Raw genomic sequence first — 6312 nt, 5'->3', positions numbered from 1 at the left:
AATCTTGTTATGGAAGCTGTAGTGTGGCCCAGTTTAGTCACAGTTATTTTCCCTTTAGTTTGTCCATCTTTACTCACAAGTGTTTATTGTCATGAGTTTTTGGTCTGGCTTGAGGCCTCTTGCTTCTGTTACACCACTGATAAAGGGTTCTCCCTGGGGCTCCTCTTGACTGTCCAGTTATTGTCCTGTGTCACAAAGATCCTGCTGTTTCAGATCTGTAGGTTATTTGTTATTCTAAAAGACTCATTTTGGACTGAATTCAGAAGTAGAAGCTCTCAATGAGGACAGTCTATGTCTTCTGGCAATTTGTTCCTGGTGCTTTTCTTTGGCTGCCTTCATTCTATTAGGCAAAGTTTAGCAAATGCTGAAGTTTTCCTCCTTGCTTTTCTTAGTATGCTGTCTCTTCAGACCAGTACATTAATGTTTGAGCTGCAGGGCATGTGGAGTCACACAATACTGAATCTTTGGTGCTTTGGTCATGGGTTTCTTATCTTCTTTGTTTAAGGGCATTCTGACTATGTGTTGGTGTATATCATCTTCTGTAGAGAGATTAAAAAGCTTCCAGATTCTGCTATCTCCTTTAGGTCCCAAAAGATGAGGCACAGTTGTATCTACAAATATCCTTCTCTCCGTTTTTTAGAATAACCAAGTTGAATACACTGAGATTGGCATCCACAAGGTATCCTCAGACAGACTTGTTCTTCCTCTCCCCAGGTCTCTTTGGTCTATAACAACAGCAGGCACACTCTACCATGGGACAAAGTACCTTGCTTCATGGGAAAACTTTGCTTGTCATTCCTGTCACTGATTTACACATAACCCTTCCACTCTTCACTCAGAGTATCAGCAGCTACTTCCATGGTCATGCACGTCTTATAGAGAGCACAGAGTTTGCATTCCTTCCCTAACTCAGTGAGTTTCTGAGAGCTGGTGGTGGGCATGGAAACATTCAACTTCTTCTGGACACAGTCAACCACCTAGGAGGCACCACAAAAAAGAGCAATATGGTATTCTTATATTGTTCAGAAAAGTTTTCAATATAGTCAATGCTCAGTAAAACACAAAAGTGGTTAATAAAATCAAGGCTTTATATTTCCTATCAAAGTATCCTGTGCTGGCTAGTCATACATTCACATCTTGCACCAATTTCTGATGAACTGAGTTAAGATAATTGGAGTAAAGATGAAGCTGTGTTCTGAGTATCTATACCCACTCAGGTTCCTCAAACACACAATCCATATTATACAAATTATTCCATTTGTTGTTGCTGAAGACCTGGAAGGCACATCAACCTCTTTTTATTCCAGTGGATCATATTTTATCCAAAAAAGAGGTCCATTTGAATACTGGGAAAATGTCCTGGAAAATATTATAACAGTCATATAAAGAAGTCTAGAGGGCAACCTTCCTTGGCCCTCACAGATTCTGGATATGAGCTTTCGGTAATGCAGCTTCCAGAGTTAACCACAGCTCTATAAACGACTCTCTGCACTTGAATCAAACCAGTTCTTGATTCTATTGCTTTCCCTTTCTCGCTACAGTGAATATAAACAATGGGAAAATAGGAAAGAAAAATGATCATGCTTTTTTGTTTCTAGAGACACCTTATTAAAACTAAGGTCCACACAAAATTCCAAAACTCAACCAGAAAACTTCTAGGACTGATCCATACATTCAACTGAATGCCTGAATATAAAATCAAAATACAAAACTCAATAGTTCTTCAATATACTGATAGCATATGTGGCATAAAAGGAATCAGTGAAACACTGCCATTCTCAATAATCTTGAACCAACAAAAACACCAGAACAAGCTTAATGAAGTAAATGAAAGACTTCTACAGTGAAAACGTTAATTCTCTGAAGAAGGAAAAGAAGGAAGACTGCAGATGGAAAGAATTCCCCATGCTAATAGATCGATAAAGTTAATACTGTGAAAACGGCCATCCCACCACAGGAAATGGATAGATTCAGTGCAATCTATGTTCAATATCCTCAGCAATTAGGGAATGCAAATTTAAAATATTTTGAGATTGTATTTTACCCTTCTCAAAATGACTAAGATTACGAAAACAAATGATAACAAATGCAGACAAAGATGCAGGATATTAGTACCTTAATGAATAGTTTATGGAACTCTATAACCTACTTCAGAGATACCTAGTGATCCATATTCATTGCTGCTCTACTAGCAATACCTAGAACATAGATACAGCCTAAACATCTATCAACATTGAATAATGTTGTAATGAAAATTGTTGTAATGAATGAGTAATGAGAACATAGTAGATATACACAATAGAATTTTACTTAGCTGTAAGGGAAAATAAAACAACAAAATTTGCAAGTAAATGGCTGGAACTGGAACTCAGTCATCCCAAGTGAGGTAGCAGACTCAGAAGGACAAACACTACATTCTTCTTTCCTCTCATATGTGGATTTTAACTTTGACTTTTAAAATTTAAGTTTTGCCACATGCTGTTAAGAGGGCTTTGGACTTTGTTAATTGTGATGTTCCCAAATGAAAAATATAAGTATTTAATGAGATACCTAAAATGAGTGTTCACTAATCAAACAATGTGATAGGAAGTATGCTGGCTCCTAAGAACAATCCAATTATGATCAGATTGTTGAACCAATCACATAAGCGATACACATGTCAATTTCTTCCTGGGTATAGCTGTGGTTACTCTTCACAGAAGAAATGAATGAAAAAGCACAGGAATTTTGCAAGTGCTTCTATTTTAATGCTTTCTATAATTGCTTATGCTGGATGACATAGAATGGAGTTGAGTGAATTCTTTTAGTTGCATGAAGAACAAGATTTTAACAGTAACAGGGTCTCTTGGCTAAATAAATTATTTTTCCCTTTATTTATTTTTTAAAAAGTAAACAAATTATCTTCTTCATTATACATACCAATCCAAGTTTCCACTTCCTCTCCTCCTCCCATTCACTCCACACACCCTCTCACCTCACCCCCATCCAATCCTCAGAGAGGGTAAGGCACTTTGCTTTGAGGTATACCAAGACCCTCCCTACTATATCTAGGCTGAGCAAAGTATCCATCCAAAGAGAATAGGTACCCAATAAGCCTGAACATGCAGTAGAGATGATTCTGGTGTCACTGTCAGTGGCCCCTCAGTCTGCCCCAGCCATGCAACTGTCAACCACATTCAGGGGGACTAGTTTGGTCCTATGCTTGTTCCTTCCCAGTCCTGCTGAAGTTGGTGAGCTCCCATTAGCTCAGGTAGACTGTTTCAGTGGGTATCCCCATCATGGTCTTGATCTCATTGCTCATATTCTCATTCCTCCCACTCTTCATCTGGACTCTGGGAACTCAGTCCAGTGCTCCAATGCAGGTCTCTGCCTCTGTTTCTATCAGTTGCTGGATGAAGGTTCTATGGTGACATTTTAAGATATTGATCAGTCTGACTATAGGGCAAGGCCAGTTCAGGCCCCCTCTCCTCTATTGCTTAGGGTCTTAGCTGGGGTCATCTTTGTGTATTCCTGAGAATTTCTCTAGAGCCAGGTTTCTTGTTAGCCCTGCAATGGCTCCCTCAATCAATATATCTCTTTCCTTGCCCTCATCTCCGTCCTTTCTCCTCGATTATTCCATTCCCTCAAGTTCTCCTTACCCCTTCCTTTCTCCTCTCCTCTTCCCCTTCCACCATCTCTTCTACCCCCACCCCCATGCTCTTAATTTTTTTAGGTGATCTTGTCTGTTTCCACTTTCCAGGTGGATTTATATATGTTTTTCTTATGGTTCACCTTATTACTTAGCTTCTCCAGGATAATGAATATCCTTTGTTTATAGGTAGTATTCACTTATGAGTGAGTACATGCCATATTCATCTTTTGGGGTCTGAGTTACCTCACTCAAGATAGTTAGTGTTTTCTAATTCCATCCATTTGCTTGCAAAATTCAAGATGTCATTATGTTTTACCACTTAGTAGTAATAATGTATAAATGTGCCACATTTTCAAAGGATCTGAGGTGATAGAAAAGAACTTGTCTCATAAGTATGAGGTCCTGAGTTCAATCACCCAGAAACTCCATTAAAAAAAAAAGAAAAAGTCATGCATAGAAGTGGAGACTTTTAATCTTGGCACTGGATAAACAGAGACAAGCAGATCATATGGTTCATTTGGTGGGCCATTCTAGCATACTTAATGAATGCTAGGCTATTAAGAGACGTTCAAATACTATTTATTTTCATACTTCCTGAAGAACAACAGCCAAGGTTGGTCTTCAGCTTGCATTCAAGCATGCACATGGTACACCTACAGACATAGAAACATGAATATACCCCTAAAGTTGAAGAGAATTAGTGGGTCATTGAGTTATACCCATCTTCAAAGATACAAATTCTTCCATTGTTTATTTCATAGATCTTTAATGTGTCACTTTTATTTATCTAATCCAATGTTTGCAAGCTGAAATCTGGCATCTCACAATAACAGGAATATTTGCATCAGCATGCCTTCTGTGACATGTGAGAGTCGTTTTGTATGCCAATTTATGAACATGTAGTATGTATGTGTACAAATAAACAAATTTCTGGTGTTTCTGTGAAGGTGTTTCCTAAAGTAACTTAACACCTATGTTCAGTTAACGTTACAGAGTAGAAACTAGATTGTCTGAGTGGAGACATCCCTTTATTGGAGGGTCTCAAGGACAGATATGGGATATTTCAAGGTGGAGTAAGTCTACTTGTGTGTTATAAGGAGGTCGCTTGTTGGTCCCTGGCTGCTAAGCTCCATAATAATCACACAGAAGCTATAGTACTTAAATCACTGCTTGGCCCATTAGTCCTAACTTCTTATTGACTAACTCTTACATATTACATATTAATCCATCTCCGTTAATCTGTGTATTGCCATGTGGCTGTGGCTTACTGGGTAAAGTTCCAGCGCCTGCCTCTGGCAGGGCTACATGACTTCTACCTGATTTTGCCTCCTTTCTCCCAACATTCATTTTAGCTTTTCCCACATATCTACCCTATCAGGCTAAACCAGTTTCTTTATTAACCAATGGTTTTCACAGCATACAGAGGGGAATATGACATCACATATCCATTTCTCTTTAAACAAAAAGGAAGGCTTTAACTTTAACATAGTAATATTACATATAAAAAAAGTTATCAAGCAAGAATTAAAGTTACAATATGTATATTTACTTTATCTTTTATCATAACTAAGGAAAACTAAAACTATAATTATAAATTCTTCAACTCCATGAAAGACTCCAGAAGGATCCAATATTACCTAAGTAAACTGGAAGTGCCTTGTAAGCTACTTTCAAAACGCTAGAATTGACAGAGACATCTTGCTACACAGTCACCCAAACTTCTTTGATATCAATGGGACATCCATCTTTGGCCTTCATGCCCAAAGTATCCAGCAGACTTTTCCACAAAGCAGGAAATCTCAAAGACAGTTCTGCCTTTATTAGCAGTTTGTCCTCACTTTCTTCTGTGTCCTGCAGAATGTCTATCAGACTCTTTAGTGAAGCAGAAACACTGAAGGACTCTCACCTTTTCTGTGGGCCCTGCATGTCCAGTTCATCAAGCAGTCCATGCAAGACAGTTTCTTGCCCAAATGGCTATCCAACTCCATAAGCAGCTTCTTCGGTGTCCATCATCCTCTTGAAATAACTTGGTGCTGCCAGCAGCACCTGTGTCTTATTGTCATAAAGTGTCTTAAGCTCTTTGCGGCATATTATGTCCATCTGTGCTGTATGTACCACCAAACAGGTCATGAGCTGGGCAAGGGGCTAGAGATTGAAACACATAAAAAGACACAGAGGCAGAGAGAGACACGGGTCATTGAAGCTAGAATGCCCCAAGAATGACCCCATTATTGAGTCCAAGGGCAGCTTATATAGGGATAGCCAAGCCCCAGCCAAACTCACCAGAAACTACTCTCCTGCCATCAGGAACTCTTGAGGGTTTCTTGCTCAGAGCATCTGCAGGTGCTCAGATCAGGAAAAAACAAGTTGTTTACAAGAAATTCAGAATCTGGGGGTTTGTAGCTCCCAATCTTCATAAAACATTTTAAATGCCATATTCCATAGTCTTTGAAAGGTTTGAAGACTGCCTGTCCATCTGAATACATCTTTGCACATCTAGAAAACCTACCTAACATGACTACAAGCCTGACTATTATAGATGACTATCTATTAACATATGTTTCTTAACTATACAATACATTTTTAAATGAGCTGGACAAACACAATATCTTAATCAAGATCAAAAATACATATACACAGTATAACAAAATTGTCCTTAAATTTATATCAATAAACCAAGA

General features: G+C 38.5%; 1 pseudogene; it reads right to left on the bottom strand.

Moving 5' to 3' along the window:
• Window positions 1-243: 243 nt before the first annotated feature.
• On the bottom strand, window positions 244-5731 carry LOC121464739 (annotated as a pseudogene).
• Between the last annotated feature and the right edge of the window lie 581 nt (window positions 5732-6312).

Source organism: Microtus oregoni, unplaced genomic scaffold, assembly GCF_018167655.1.
Source record: "Microtus oregoni isolate MIOR12 unplaced genomic scaffold, Mior012 000000F_ref0000247, whole genome shotgun sequence".
NCBI lineage: Eukaryota > Metazoa > Chordata > Mammalia > Rodentia > Cricetidae > Microtus > Microtus oregoni.
This window is presented reverse-complemented; position numbering and strand designations above follow the sequence as displayed.